The sequence below is a fragment of the Cricetulus griseus genome (assembly GCF_003668045.3).
Source record: "Cricetulus griseus strain 17A/GY chromosome 1 unlocalized genomic scaffold, alternate assembly CriGri-PICRH-1.0 chr1_1, whole genome shotgun sequence".
NCBI classification, from domain to species: domain Eukaryota; kingdom Metazoa; phylum Chordata; class Mammalia; order Rodentia; family Cricetidae; genus Cricetulus; species Cricetulus griseus.
Window position 1 is genome coordinate 227,344,271 of NW_023276807.1, and position 15,554 is coordinate 227,359,824.

Below are 15,554 nucleotides of genomic sequence, written 5' to 3' on the forward strand. Positions count from 1 at the left end.
TTTTTCTCTTTAACATTTTTTTTCATTTATTACATACTGGCCTCAGTTTACCCTCTCTCCTCTCCTCCTGTTCCCTCCCATCTACCCGAATCCCCATCAACTCCTCCTCTTCTCCAACTTCTCCTCCAACTCCCTTCAGAAAGGGGCAAGCCTCCTATGGACTTGAACAAAGCAAGGCACATCAAGTTGAGGTACCGCCGAGCTCTTCTCCTGGAATCAAGGCTGGGAAGGTTTCCAAAAGCCAGCTAAGCTCCAGGAACAGGTCCTGATCTTAATGCTAGGAGCCTTACAAACAGACCAAGCTACACAACTGTCACACACATACAGAGGGCTAGATCCCATGCAGGCTCCCTAACTGTTGGTCCAGAGTCCATGAGCTCCCACAAGCTCAGGTCAGCTGTCTCTGCGGGTTCATCATCATGACCTTCACCCCCTTGACTCATACAGTCCCTCCTCTCTTTCTTCAGGAGGATTCCTGGAGCTCAGCCTAGTGATTGACTGTGGAACTCTGCATCTGCTTCCATCAGTTACTGGATAAAGACTCTGATGACAAGTTCATCACCAATCTAATTGCAGTACATGACCAGTTCAGGCACCCTCTCCTGTTGTTAGGAGTCTTAGCTGGGGTCATCCTTGTAGATTCCTGGAAGTTTCCCTGGCACCAGGTTTCTTCCTAATTCTGAAATATCCCCACATCAAGATGTCTCATTCATAGCTTTTCCCCTCCATCCAGCCCCTAACCTGCCTCCCACACCCAGCCCTCCCAACCAGCTCCCTCAAATTCCTGGTCCCCCCACCCTTGTCCCCCCCCAGTTTATATCCAGAACATGGAAATATCCTAAATGCCCCTCAACTGAAGAATGGATAATGAAACGGTGGTGAATTTACACAGTGGAGTATTACTCAGCTGTAAAAAACTAATGACCTCATGAAATTTTCAGGCAAGGGACAGAACTAGGAAAAATCATTCTGAGTGAGGTACCCAGACACAGAAAGACAAATATGGTATGTACTCATTCATAAGTGGATATTAGGAGTTAACTACAGGATAACCAGCCCACAATGCACAGCCCCAGAGAAGCTAGATAACAAGGAGGAGCCAAGGAGGAATGTATGGATTTCCCTGGGAGGGAAAAAGAAGATTTTTCTATTCCATCCTGAATTCATCAATGGACCACTGGTGTGGAAGTATCTGCAGCAATTCATCTATATCCTCTCTTATAGTAATTGATACAGGGCATTTCATGCTTTATTTGGTTTGGATATAGGAGTAAAAAGTAAGGATGATCTGAATAGTAGTAACAGTGATTAAGCAAAGTATGAACAATTAATAGGTAGGTAGTCTGAGGTTCAAGAGAATCAGTGTAACCAAGTTTTTGCTTCATTTCACTGATGCTCCATAGAGTTCCACACCCAAGAACCTTCTATTATGTATACAACAACACATCCTCAAAGAACTTACAGCAGTTTCATTTCTGAAAGGGGCAGTGGCTGTGGGCGAAGACCACATTGTTATTTGGTATCAAGTGAGCCCTATCTTCTGTTTGTTGCTTTGTGGTCAGGGGATTGAATCCAGGGTTTTGTGTATGTGAGGCAAGTGTTCTTCCATTGATCTATGGACATTCCCAGCTCAAAAAGGACTTTTTTTTTTTTTTTGCAAGTTTTAAGTTTCTTATGTTTTGATCATTTTCATCCCACCCAACTCTTCCTAAATTCATCCCCACTCCTTATTCATACTTTAAAACAACAAAGCCCTCTTCAAGACCATTTGGGCTTTCCAAATATTCTTTGAAGAGTGGTCTTCTACTGTAGAGCAGCTGAAAATGGCCTCTGATAGAAAATGGTCTTTCCTTCTCATGGCAGCTAACAGCTTCCATTTCCTCCAAGGTGGAGAAATTATGTGTCCAAATCCCCTCTCCATGATGGTTTTTGGCCAAGCATGAGCTTAGACAAATTTTGTGCACACTGTTGCAACACTGGGGTCATATCTGCTATATTCAGAAGATGTTTGCCTGTCCTCCACAGAGTCTGGCTCGGATTCTTTCTGACCTCTCTTCAACAATTATTTTTGAGCCTGAGAATGGGAATATGGTACAGACATTACCTTTAGGGCTGAGTATTTTGTAGTACCTCAATTTCTGTGCTCAGCCAAGACTATTTTTTGTTTAAATGAAAAAAAAACATTTTTTTACATACAATATATATTAACTGTTTTTCCCTAGCCTGAATTCTTCCCAGATCCTTATGTTAACCCCTCTCTAAAACAAACATAAAACCAACTCTCTCTCTCTCTCTCTCTCTCTCTCTCTCTCTCTCTCTCTCTCACACACACACACACACACACACACACACACACACACACACACACACACACATACCACCTCACCAAAACAGACATCAAAATAAGTAAACAAGTACAGGACCAATAAAAAAAAGCCCAAATAAAGCAAAAGAAGAAAAAAAGCCCCAAAATAACAGTTGAGTTGGTTTGATGTTGTCCAACTACTCCTGTGCCTGGGGCCTGCACTGAAGTGTGCTTTATCCACCCAACGAGACTCCATTGGAGAACATTGATTTTCCTTTTGTTAGTGGGTGTCACAGGTAACTTCCTGGTTAGGGATAGGAGTCCATGTCCACCTCCCTCTCTCAGTGCTGGAACCCTGACTTGTTTGAATCTGTGAAGGTTTTTGCATTTTGCCAAAGTTTCTGTGTTCATATGGGCATCAGTTCTGTGATGTCTGGAAGACACGCTTTCCTTGGAGTCACCCATCACCTTTGGCTCTTACAGTCATTTTGCTTCTTCTTCCACTTAGATCCCTGAAGCCCGAAGAGATGGCTTTGAGGAAGACATCCCATTTAGGACTGATTGCTCCAAAGTCTCTCACTCCTGAGCTTTGTCCATTTGTGGGTCTCTGTGTTAGTTCTCATCTCCTGCAAGAAGCTTCTCGGATGAGGGTTGATAGAGACACAGATCCTCTATCAGATGTGTAAATGGTGAAGATCTTTTTCTGTTTTGTAGGCTGCCATCTTGCCTAAATGACGGTGTCCTTTGCCAGACAGAAGCTTTTCAGCTTCTAAAGGTCCCATGCATCAGTTCTTCTTAGTGCCTGTATTATCAGTGTTCTGTTCAGAAAGTCCTATCCTTGTACCAATAAGTTAAAACCTATTTCCCAGTTTCTCTTCTATCAGATTCAGGGTATATGGTCCTGTGTTGAGGTCCTTCATCCATTTGGAGCTGAGTTCTATGCAGGACGATAAACATGCATCCATTTGTATTCTTTTACTTGCAGCAATCCATTTTAACCGGCACCATTTACTGAGGATGCTGTCTTTTCTCCATTGTGTATTTTTGCTTTCTTTGTCAAAAATCAGATGTCCATGGGTCTATGGACATATGTCTGGGTCTTCAATTCAAATATATTTACCAACCTGTCTGTTTTTATACCACCACCAAACTATTTTTATTTCCAAAGCTCTGTAGAACAACATGAATCAGGTGTGGTGATACCTCCAGCAACTCTTTTATTATTTGAGATTGGTTTAGCTATCCTGAATTTTATGTGCTTCCATATGAAGCTGAAAAGTTGTTCTTTAAATTTCTATGAAGAATTATGTTGGAATTTTGATGAGGATTGCATTGAATCTGTAGATTGCTTTTGGTAGGATGGTCATATTGACAATATTAATCCCACCAATCTTCGAGCATGAGAGATTTTTCCTTCTGAATTTTTTTTTGTTCAGTGTCTTAAAGTTTTTATTAAATGAGTCTTTCACTTGCTTAGTTAGAGTTTCTCCAAGATATTTTACTTTTGAGGCCATAGTAAAAAGTGTTATTTCCCTGATTTCTTTCTCAACATGTTCGGCATTTGTAAATAGGAGTGTTACTGATTTGTGTTGATTTTGTATCTTGCTACTTTGCTGCTGAAGGTGTTTAGCAGCTGTAGAAGTTTCTTGGTGACTTTTTAGGGTCTGTTATGTAAAAAAAAATCATGTAGCCTACAAATAAATATACTTTGATTTCTTCTCCATTTGTATCACCTTGATTTACTTCAGTTTACTTTGCTCTAGCTAAGACTACAAGTATTACATTGACTAGGTATGGAGATAGTGGACATCCTTTTCATGTTCCTGATTTTAGTGGAAATGCTTTGAGTTTCTATCTGTTTAGGTCAGTGTTAGCTATGGGCTTGCTGTAAACTGCCTTTATTATGTTGAAGTATGTCTCATGTCCCTAGTTTCCCCCAGGACTTTAAAACACACACACACACACACACACACACACACACACACACACACACACACACACACACACACACACACACTTTATATGCTAAAAAAGAGAACACAGAGATAGGAAGTAAACATAAGTTGTTTTGTGGTTTTATTCATTTTGATCATATTGCTTTCTTGTCTTCAGGAGAGAAGTTTTGACAACAAAAGTGGGTAAATATTTGAGAAGGGAATTTATATCTTTCAGTTCTAAATGGCATTCTTTTGTGATTTTTCCCAAAAGTCTATGTTTCTGGAGAAAGTTTATGGTTACTGAGAAGTGTCAATGCTTCTACAACAGAAATTTGCCTTTGGGAATGCGGATGATATTCATATCTAACTGTTGTCCTACAGACAACCTGAATTATTTTGGTTCTTGTATTTCAATATATTTTACTTGCAAGGAAGACACTGAATCTTTGGAACTGACATCCATACATCATTAAGTAATCACGACAGTTTGTTATCTTGTCTAGCAATATCTTCTTTGGCTTCTGGATGGTGATTCAGATGTTCACTCAGGAGGCTGCAGGAGAAGGGTGCTTGTGAGCTGTGGATGGCTTCATCTTGCTGATTCCCACTCTGCTCTGTTCTTTGGGTAGACGTTCCTGATGGTGTGGATCAACTCAAGCCCTCACCTCTACAGTTCCTCTCCAGGACTTTTAGCATGAAGGGATATTATATTCAGAACTTTTTAATGAATCTCATCTTGAGTCTGGTAGCTTTTGATGTCAAGTAGAATTGACCCTCAGGCCTATCAGTTTTAGAGAACAGATTTCTTCAGGGAAGAGGAGATACCCTGGAGAGGGACCATTCAGACAAGGTAAAGTGTAGGAAGCTTTCGCTGGAGTCGGTAATGTCACAAGGATGCTCTGTGATTGGTACTGTTTATTTGAAATCTGCTTAGTGTACAAAAGCTTTTTTGATGCTAGTCAATATTAATATACATTCTTTGATGAGGCCCTTTTAGTCAAATCCCTCGAAAATACACCAGATTAGGGTCTACAATTTCCTGATACATACAGCCTCTTCTGTGAAACATGAGTTTATTTCCAAAGTTCTACGTATAAATATAAGTAAGGATAAATAATGGACATCTACATGTTTACAATTATACCACATCTATATTTCCAGTTTAAACACTTGGATTTTAATCTACACACATAGAATCCAGAGTAAAGGTCTAATATCCGAAATTGTATAGAGATATCTTAAAGACTAATCTCGTTTTCATTATTTACTACAGTTTAGATGTGCTCAAAATGTCAAAGAAGTCTGTTCTGCAGCATGTTGCTTCGAGGTTTAAGTAGCATGTATTATTCATACTGGTGGTGGGTGGCTGTGTGCTGCCTCATCCTTATGTATAAGCCACACTATTAATGTTAATGGGGCATGGGTCAAGCACACACATTCAATGTTGGATTTGGATCTTGGGGCCTTTACAGAAATTGAAATATGAAATTCAGTCTTTTATATTCTGCAAAGAAAAAACAATATTGTTTCTAATAAAAATACAACTTGAATAAAATTTGAAACCTCAGCTTCCTGCTATAAAGTTCCCTCCCTCCACTAAAATGTGGTTCTTTATCAAAAGAAATAAACTTTGAGAAGTCAAATCTAGCTCCACAGATACCCTGTGGTTACTTTTCATGTGGTATATATGTTGAATAAGGGTTTTTTTTTGTTGAGGTGGATCAGATCCAAAATAACAAAAGAAAAATGGAAGTGACTTTATTATTTGCAGTACTGGTTTTAGTTCAGTGGGAAAGAGCTGGAGACAGGCAAGCAGGCTCAAAGCCTGTATGTCACATAGAAAGGAGGCATGTGAGTTAGGTGGGTCTATTTGCTGTGCCCAGGTCACCCGAAGCTCCCACACCAGTTTCCATTTAAATGTGCATCACAGAGATGATGCTGGGATTCTGGAGACTCTTTGGGGAAAATAACCTGGGGATTTATTTGCTCATAGCTTTCACCACTCAGGACTCGAAAACCAAAAATCAAGAAGCTACCTATGTCTCACTTCCTAGTGGCTGAGTGAAGCCTTAATTATCTTATTTCTGGTTCTGTGTGCAGTGCCAGCGCCCAACCTTTGCTTCTTTCAGTCCATCCTCTCACTCATGGATTTCTAGGGCTCTAGGTTTGCACTTGGCCCTAAATAAATGTTCAAGAGATGACTAATGTATCACAGAAATTGACTTTCCAGTAACAAATGGGTTTGAATTTACTTTTCCTCTCCTCCATAGCCAATTGATTATTAATAGGGTTAATTTGTTTTAAGAAATTTCAGTTATTCTCCATGAATAATGACTTCTCAGTCTAGATTTGAGAATGTTTCTCTATCTTAAACTTTAAAGGAAAAGTTTGAATCAATTGACAACTACCTCAAGAGAAACAATCTAGTGCAACCATGCTGAGCCTGGTCAGAATTTGAGCCTCCCACTGTCACTCATGATTAAAGAGTCTCCATTGCTATACTACAGTATAATTTGCAGGCACCATAATTTGACTTTATACCTACTTATACATGAAAAATACAAACTAAAAATTGTACTATAACACAGACATGAAAAGAATGTAACTTAAAATATGTAATCTAAAACATCTCATTAGGAGTGGAACTATTCTAGGTAGGAATCCGTTAGCCCTTTGCCAGCCTGTGGTGGTATATTATTTACAATTTATTAAAGCTTGCCTGAGTACTCAGAAAGCAAAGCCAGCCAGAAACTATAGAGATCAGGCAGTGGTGATAGATACCTTTAATCCCAACAACCAGAATCTAGAAGGTGGTGGTACACACGTTTAATCCTAGGACTCATGAGCCCAAGGACACCCAGATCTACACAAGATTGATCCAGTCCTAAAGAGAAACAGCTCACACAAATATGACCTCAGCATCTGGGATCACACGCCTTTAATCCCAGCACTAGATGGGTATAAAAGATAGGAACAGGGTCTACAGTAGTCAGTATTGACCATTCATTCTCAAATCACATTGAAGATAAGAAGACATTGAAGTCTCAGGATTCTCCAACTATGCTGAGGAGAGGCTTCAGTCTGCGGTTTGGGAGAGCTCTGGATCAGCCATTTCAGTCTGAGGTAAAGTGAGATCAAGTGCCCAGCTGCTTTGCTTTTCTGATCTTCAGCTTGAAGCTTGAACCCCAATATCTGTCTCTGGGTCTTTTATTTATTTGTGCTACACCAGCCCTATTGGTGGATAAAGAAATAAATGAGTTTAGAAGGAAGCCCTTAAACTGGGTTTGATGCACCTGTAATCCCAGCACTTGAGAAATGGATGTGGGAGAATACTAAATTGAGGCCATCCTGAGCTGAATAGTGAGACCCTGTATCGAAAAAACAAAACAAAACAAAAACCAAATTCCTGTAAGCAACAAAAAGGAGACAGCTTTTGCATCTTAGAATAAGCTAACTTCTCTGAGCTTCAGTTTCCTCACATTTTTTTAGTGAAGATGCTGTTTCTTGGGGATGCTGTTTGTGTAGCATAAAACATCAACTCTATAGCACCCAAGACAATCTTCAATCCATACTCACATGTCCTAGTTACTTTTCTTGTTGCAGAGATAAATACTCTGACAAAAAGCAATGTAAGGAAGTGTTTATTTTGACACACAGTTACATTATGTTGGGGAATTTAAAGCAAGCAGTGGGAACCTACAGTAGATGGCAACATCACATCTGCAGGCAGAGAGAGAAATGCCTGTGCTCAGCTAACTTCCTCCTTTTAATACAGTCTAGAATCTGAGCCCAGGGAATGGTGCCACCCACAGTGGACAGGTCTTCTCATCTGTGTTAACCCAATCCACTACAGGTATGCCCAGATCTGTTTCCTAGGTGATTCTGGGTCTTATCAAGGTTACAAACAGTACTAACCATCATACACCTTTTCTGAGGGTTAATTTCCAACACATTCTTTGAGAACTCAAAATTACTGAGTCTAAGACTTATTTTCCCATGTTGAGGATCTTACCATTTGGGTCTCAAACGTTTCCATTGTGAGATGTGAGAACTGGAGTAACAGGAGTCTGTTAAACAGTTGATGCTTTGTTTCCTTGCCAAGCCCACCCCTCCACCCTTTCCCAAATACCTGAAATAGACAGTCACATTTTCATCTCTTCCAGGCTTAGCCTTTTCATGCTTCCAGCCTTATATGCATTCTGTCTGGCTGTTGTTATATGTGTTGATTGTGTTTGTAAACAGGAGAATTTGTACCCAGCAACCTGTAGGCTCAGTGTTCCTTCAGATCAATGGTTTATGAGGGTGTAGGGAGGGGATGACTGGGAAAGTGAAAGCATTGTAGAGGCAAGTGGCCATGGTTTTTCCTCCAGTCCATAATAATTGGGAAGAGAAACTGAGGGCATATTCTTCATAATCTAGAAAAAGAATTGAAGGGCCTAGAAAGATGGCTCCTCACTGGTTAACAGCAATTGTTGATTTCCCAGAGAACCTGGGTTTGATTCCAAGTACCCACATGGCAGCTCACAACCATCTATAACTCCAGTTGAAGGGGATCCAGTTTTGTCTTCTGACCTCCATAAACAGCAGAATGTACACGGTGCACAGACACACAGAGAGACAAAATACACACACACTGAAAAACAAAAGTAATATGACTTTATATTTTCTAAAAGAATTTAAAACTGTAACCTCCACAGAAAATAAAACATTTGAAGAAGTAAAATTCAGTTTTATTTAAAAAAAAAAACCCAACCAAACTAATATGCATTTCTAAAAATGTTTTCTTTTAGTGCATGAAGAGAAAAATTTAAAGGTACTCATATGTTATTGTTCATTTAGAAATCCCTGTCAACAATGGCATTTTAGCCATTGTGTTTTCATCTTTCAAAAACACAGCAGGACAAAGTCCCATCCTACAAAGCAAAATAAGCCCCTTAAAAACATTGGATGAAGCAGCATAGAGACATCTCCTATTTTAAGCCCTCACAAACAACCGCAGTTGGATGAAAGCTCTATGGAGATGCAGGCCTCTCTGGTTACTCTATTTCCTAGGTTTCCCTTCCCTGCTTGATTCTCCTGTTGATAAGAGATCAGGTAACCATGACAACAGTGCACAGTGGAAGGCCTTTCAGAGTGTGTGTGTGTGTGTGTGTGTGTGTGTGTGTGTGTGTGTGTGTGTGCTTTACATAATCCTGAAAATAAATCTGCTATCTGTTTGGTACTTGCTTCCCTTTTTTACAAACTTTTTTTTCTTTTCGACTCTGCACAGTGTATCTTGAAGGAAACTCCCCACTTCAGAGGATATGCTGGCACAACTGTGGCCTCCTATTAGTGGCAGGATGGCTTCATTCTGAGGCTCAGATTCCCGGCATGGATTCTCCTACACATACTTACAACTAAATTATAGCTCTATTATCCAGTTATTAAAGACTAGTGAAATTGTGATAGTTCACTGGGGTGTTTTCCAGCTTAAGATTTATGCAATCCGAGTGTGGACCATGCAAAATGGAAGCCACTATTACATGGGCTCTGAAGGTTCAGCTCAGAGGCACAGGTTTCACTGGGTTCACGCCAATGAAACTTAATCTCTTCCATGGAAGATAGAAAGGACATTCCACTCAGTCAAATTTTGATAAGACAGCTTGACCTAATACTTCTTGTAAAGTAAAAACTCTAATATAATTTAAAATAGGAATATTGGCATGCTAAATGACTAACTTCTATTATGTCCTCAGAGGAGATTTTTATCCCCTAATATGAATCCTAGAAACTTGCTTAGTGATAAGGGTTTCCCTCAAAACAAAGCAAATCCTTCTGTTTTCTACATTAGTGGCTATATGGAGATTTGGGCAAGTGACAAGCAGCATCACTCTTGGTTAAATGAGAAGAAAATTATCACCAGGGTCAGAATGAGGCCATTGCTTTCAAAGCAGACCCAGCCCAGACCCAGCACTCGTCTTTATCTGCTAGCTTGAGTCGTATCTAGGCAAACTGTATTGATTAGATGTATTTCCCTAATGGTCGTATCCTGCTCCCTCTCAGGAACAGGCTTATATAAGACACAGAGCTTTCTCCTACAGGCCTACCAATTAAGGATTATTGAGTTTAATGAGTCTATTCCAAAGTACCCTGCTCTCCAGTCTTTATTCAAAAAATCTCTTGGGACTCGGGGCTCATGGCAAAGATTTCATAAACAAGCCTACGAATATGTTAGATGAATCTGTGTTTGTTTGCAGAATACAGATAGCTGGTATGAATCACGCAGTGTCATGATATGGCTGTCATGCAAAATGACTGTACTTGCAAATGACCACCATTCAAGCCACTTCGGTAAGCCCAGAGCCTCTTTGTACAGCAGAGATTGTGTCCTGCCTGGGAGTGTCCAGCATTGAAGGGGGTGGGGTAGAGAATCAAAACAGGCAGGCAAGCATTGGGACTAGTTAAGCAACTTGGGATTCAGCCGGGATTGGGTTGCACATATCTTTCTTTTAGCAATGCACCTGACTGCCTAACTGCTTTACCTGCATGTACTAAGCACACACACAACACTCTCCAAACAAATGCATCTAGAAATCCCAGTCCCCCCACCATCCACCTACATTGAGCTACACGTACCTGCCTGTCTGAATAGTGGAGATTTCTCCTTCGCTAACAACAATCAAATGGAGACAGTTTTTATTCAAGAAGATTAGCAGTGTATCTGAGTCTGAGTTAGGTCAGAAAGGCCAATCTGGCAGGAATCGGTTTTGTGTGCATGTGCAGTAAGGCAAACTGTGTCCCCAAAGTGAACTCGCAAGGAGATGCCTCTATTTACTATCATATGCCTGGACTTACTTGGGTGTTCATAGGATTAAAATGAGATGCACTATGGGAATGGACGTGCAGTAGGAAAAGAAAATAGTTATGTGACCTAATCTATCAATCAAAATAGAGAACCACCCACGCTGTCCCACTGAGTAATGAGCCCCTCCTTCCCATAATGTAGTGGGGGGAGGGCCTGGACAACCCATAACATGTGGTCAGATGTCAAAGTTGCCAGTGCCTCCTTTTCCAGCCCATGCTACTGCTTCATTCTGAGTGGTATTATCTTGCTGCTGTTGAAAAACTGTGTGAGCCCTTCTTTCCAGTTCTTTAGATAAGCAAGTGGCCAAGAACCTGGAAATATCTGGCCCAGATGGGAGCTCCAAAAACAAAAGGAAGGTGCATTGATCTATTTCCTAGAAAGCCATTGGCTGATGGCAGCCTTGATGAAAGTAGCATTGGCCTATAACTTTTTATGTTGGACTGCTTGAATGAACAATGACAATGACGTTGGTAGCACAATGCCGAGGATGAACAGTACGAGGAAAAGAAAAAGATTCAGGACAGTGGTATAGGAAACTAAACACACAGGTGCTCGAACATTCTACAATTAGGTAATTGATATCAGATTGACTTTGAATTGTGATTTGATATGACCCAAGGGGGTGAGCTGCTTCACCTCTTTGAGATTTTGTATCTTTCTGTTCAAATGGAATAATTCTACCTCAGAGAATTGTTGTGAAGTTTTATCGAGTTCATAACAGCAGCTCCCAGCAAACACTAAGGGCTCAATCAATGTTAGCTGACATTAATAGGCTTGCTGTTCTCCTCTCTCAACACCCGCCCCATCCCTCACTGTTGACTTTACCTGCTGCTCTGTAGGAGCAGATGAAGACTCCCATGGCCTTGTAGGAGAAGGGTTTGCAGGACAAAGGGGAACTGGGGAGTGGGTAATAAACAAAACACTTTGGGATAGGACTTGAGGATAGGTTTGAAGCCTGGCAAGCTATGGACAATTAATCAATAACAGGCATTTAACCATGAAGGTTCCAATTCGATTAGGTCTTTGATTTGTTTTGCATATTGCATCTTGTGACAGTACAGATGGATTTCTCTGAAGGTGGCTAAAGCGTCTTATAATAATTACCACTTGGGAATTTAAAAACTAGAGATCAGCCTGTGTTTACTTCTCTGTCAACAATTGCCAAGATTGTCATCACGCACAAAAGAAGAGGCAACTCTTTGCTTCCTGCTATCTACCCTGGTCATCCAACCCTGTATCTTCTATGAACATAGCTTTTTAAACCCTCAGAAAAGGGACAGGACCTAGACCTCCCTCTGTTCATGTTTAAATAAAGCACATTATTTTTCTTTCCTTTAACTATTTTAAACTGGAAACCAGCTGGGTTTACAAATAGACATTTAGCTGTAATGGCTCCCACAAAGAGTCTCCGTGCTGTATTCATCATCTATTTAGACTCTGCAGTGACAGGAGGAAATTTTAAGCTCAGAAAACATGTTTAATTGCTTCAAACAAAATGCCAAAATGCCATCTCTCAAAGCTCCTGTGAGCCGTTTGCAGCAAATATGTCTAATTTGGTCATCCTTTGAACTTGTTGTTTGGAAATAGGAATGCCTACTTTTATTCCAACTTGAAAAAAAACAAAACAAAACAGCTGCAGGGATTGTAGAAATACCTGGAAGGCAATACTGGGCTGCAGAGTCAAGTCATCTTTAATTGCCATCTTGGGTGGATCATGCAATGTCCTTTCCACCCTATTTTGTCACATATACATTGAGACTATGGACTAGCTCTACTTGAAAGGGCTAGCTTCAGAACTTGTGCAAATCGAAAATGGGACACCTGGTGTCAAAAACACAAGAAAGCCACTGTTACTATTCCATAAAGAGGTCCCTGTTTTCCTGCTCTACAGCTTGTTTGGGTAATTTGTAAAGTTGGCCATGTGATACCACACTGAAGACAAAGGAAAACTTCAGATGGACATAGGAGTTAGTATTCATCTTTCTTGTGCAATGTCAGCTTTAGCTACAAAAGTAAAAGTGTTGAACTGGGAACTCTGACACAGTTTGTGGATCCCGGCTTTCATGGATTGGGTGCATTTATCTTTAGAATAGCAGAAAACTTCCCAAACCTGACTCACTTATGTTCACTCATTTCTTGATATGGGCACACATTTGTAGCAATTTCCTCCAAGATAAAACATTCCATCCTGTAGGGAAGCCCCTTGAGATTTGGGGTGTTCTAGAAGGAGGTTCCTTACAACTCAGAAGGTAAAAGACCCAGAAACTCCACAAGGACCCTGAAACTGACTGGATACACACAGCCCCTCCCTTTCCAATCCTATTCCAACACTAAGGACCAATGGAGTGTCTCTCAGACCAGCCAAGCTGCTTGGAAGAGACTTATTCAGCTGCCTGAAAGTCATGCAGGTTGTCCCAGGCTTCCAGCTTTTGTGGACTGTCACCTGGCTGCAGCGGGTCTTGGTTGATGTAGCTCTGTGTTTGAGTCATTTGCTCCTGTATGCAACCCCACACCCATACTCCTGTAAGAAACTCCATTGAAACTCATTGAAACTTAAATAAACAGCTTTATTTAAACTGGTTTAAACTCAACTGGTTCACAAAGTTGGACTTTGGTTGTATCCTTACTTTGCTCTGTTGTGGATTCCTTATCTGAGGTGAGTAGATACTGATTCGTGTCTCCCCAGGAACAGTGTCACACAGCTACACACACTCTTAACACTCTCTGCCACACTTTCCTTGTCCTGATGAGTCTGGGAGGCCTGAAAAAGGACGTTGTAGGTTGTTCTTCCCCTTTCCTTCATTGTCAGCATTTCAGGGGAAGTGGTTGGGTTATGCAGAGAAGCAAGGGACATGAGAAAGGATTTGCTAGGGTTGAGCTGGCTAGTGCGGGCTTCGTTATACTAGCAATTGTGGAATAGTCAGGGTTTTCATATGGACTGAACAGGTGATTTGGGTTTCTCCAAAGACCATGGCTTTCTGTCTGCATTTGAAGAACACTCTGGTTCAAATTTAAAGCGTGGCCTCTTGGGACAGTCATTTTCTTTCCCTGCTCCTTGTCATAGAGGAAGCACACTTGCCTTTACTGGCTAAGAATCTTGCTGAACTCCCATAGTGGCTCCCTAGAACTCTGTGTTTATAAAATTCTGCCATATGCCACATGTTGATCCTAGAACTCTGTGTTTATAGAATTCTGCCATATGCCACATGTTGATGGAGCAGTGTGGAGCTGTGGCTGCATGCTGCAATTGTCCCGGTTACAAACACATGGCCAGTTTTGCCATCTTCACAGTGACCGCCATGGCTCAGGGATTAACCTGAAGGGGGCAATAGGGAATGAACAAATGATAGACACGCATACAGAAAAGCTGGGACCAGGTAGGCCACAGGCTCTTATGGAGAGGCCTTAACAGTAGCTCCATGAGTTTATTATATGCAGCAAGAATGATGAGGAGGAGAGGAGCTAACCTCAGCAAGAGTCTGTGTAGGGGAGCAGCCTCAGGCTGCAGTCATCCTGGAGGAGGAAGCTGTGGTTGATACTTTCTGCACACAGTGCCAACATCCAAGTAGAGGAAGCCTGGAGTCCTTGATATGGCCAAGTGCATGCCAATAACATACATCCATTGAGGACTTCATCTGTGCCCCATATTCCTTCACTTAATATGAACTTCAATAGGAATGGCAACCACTCATCATTTACACTGGAATAGGTAACCTTCTGAGATCAGGGCTCTATGTAACTGCATGGGTCCCCTGCCCAGAAAGCAAGCTCTGATGATTAAATTTTCAGATCACATGTTCTGGCTTACTTGTATTATGACCCAATTTATTCCAAATATGTTTTATCTTTATAGAAGCTCATTGTAGAAAGAGTCCCACTAAAGGAGGTGTTGATCTCATTGCTGCATTTTTGAAATTGGCTTTATTTAAAGTACATGCATATAGAGCTAAAGAGATGGCTTGGTGGTTAAGAGAAAACTGACCATACCCACATAGTGGTTCTTAACTATCTGTAATTCCAGTTCCATGAGATCTACCACCCTCTCCTGCCTCTGTGGGCACCACATGAAGTGCATAGATACATATAAAGTCAAATACTCATACAAAGAAATAAAAACAAATAATAACATGCCTACAGCTTACTTAAGGAAAATGTGAAGTTAGGTGAGTTTTAGTAAATGCATACAGTTGTTCACCCCTTACCGCATAGTTTCACTTTTAAAACCTCCCATAGTCTCAAAAAAAAGTCACATCCTACCTAGCATCAACTAGTCTACTCTTCAAAGTTTAAGGCGACAGCACTCCTACAGACAAAACCACTCTGTAGTGGGTATTTGCTCCACCCAATACCTTGGGCTATTTGGTCTGATAGGGGCAGTGCTTCTTTTCTGCCAACATGACCTCTTAAAAGGAAAGAGAGGAGTGATGCTCTCTTGTGTTGGAGATCTGACTACTGGTTCCATTAAACC

The 15,554-nt window shown here is 40.9% G+C and overlaps 1 pseudogene; it reads right to left on the reverse strand.

Annotated features, from left to right (window-relative positions):
• Nucleotides 1-4,385: 4,385 nt before the first annotated feature.
• LOC100752329 lies at nucleotides 4,386-15,293 on the reverse strand (annotated as a pseudogene).
• Nucleotides 15,294-15,554: the final 261 nt, after the last annotated feature.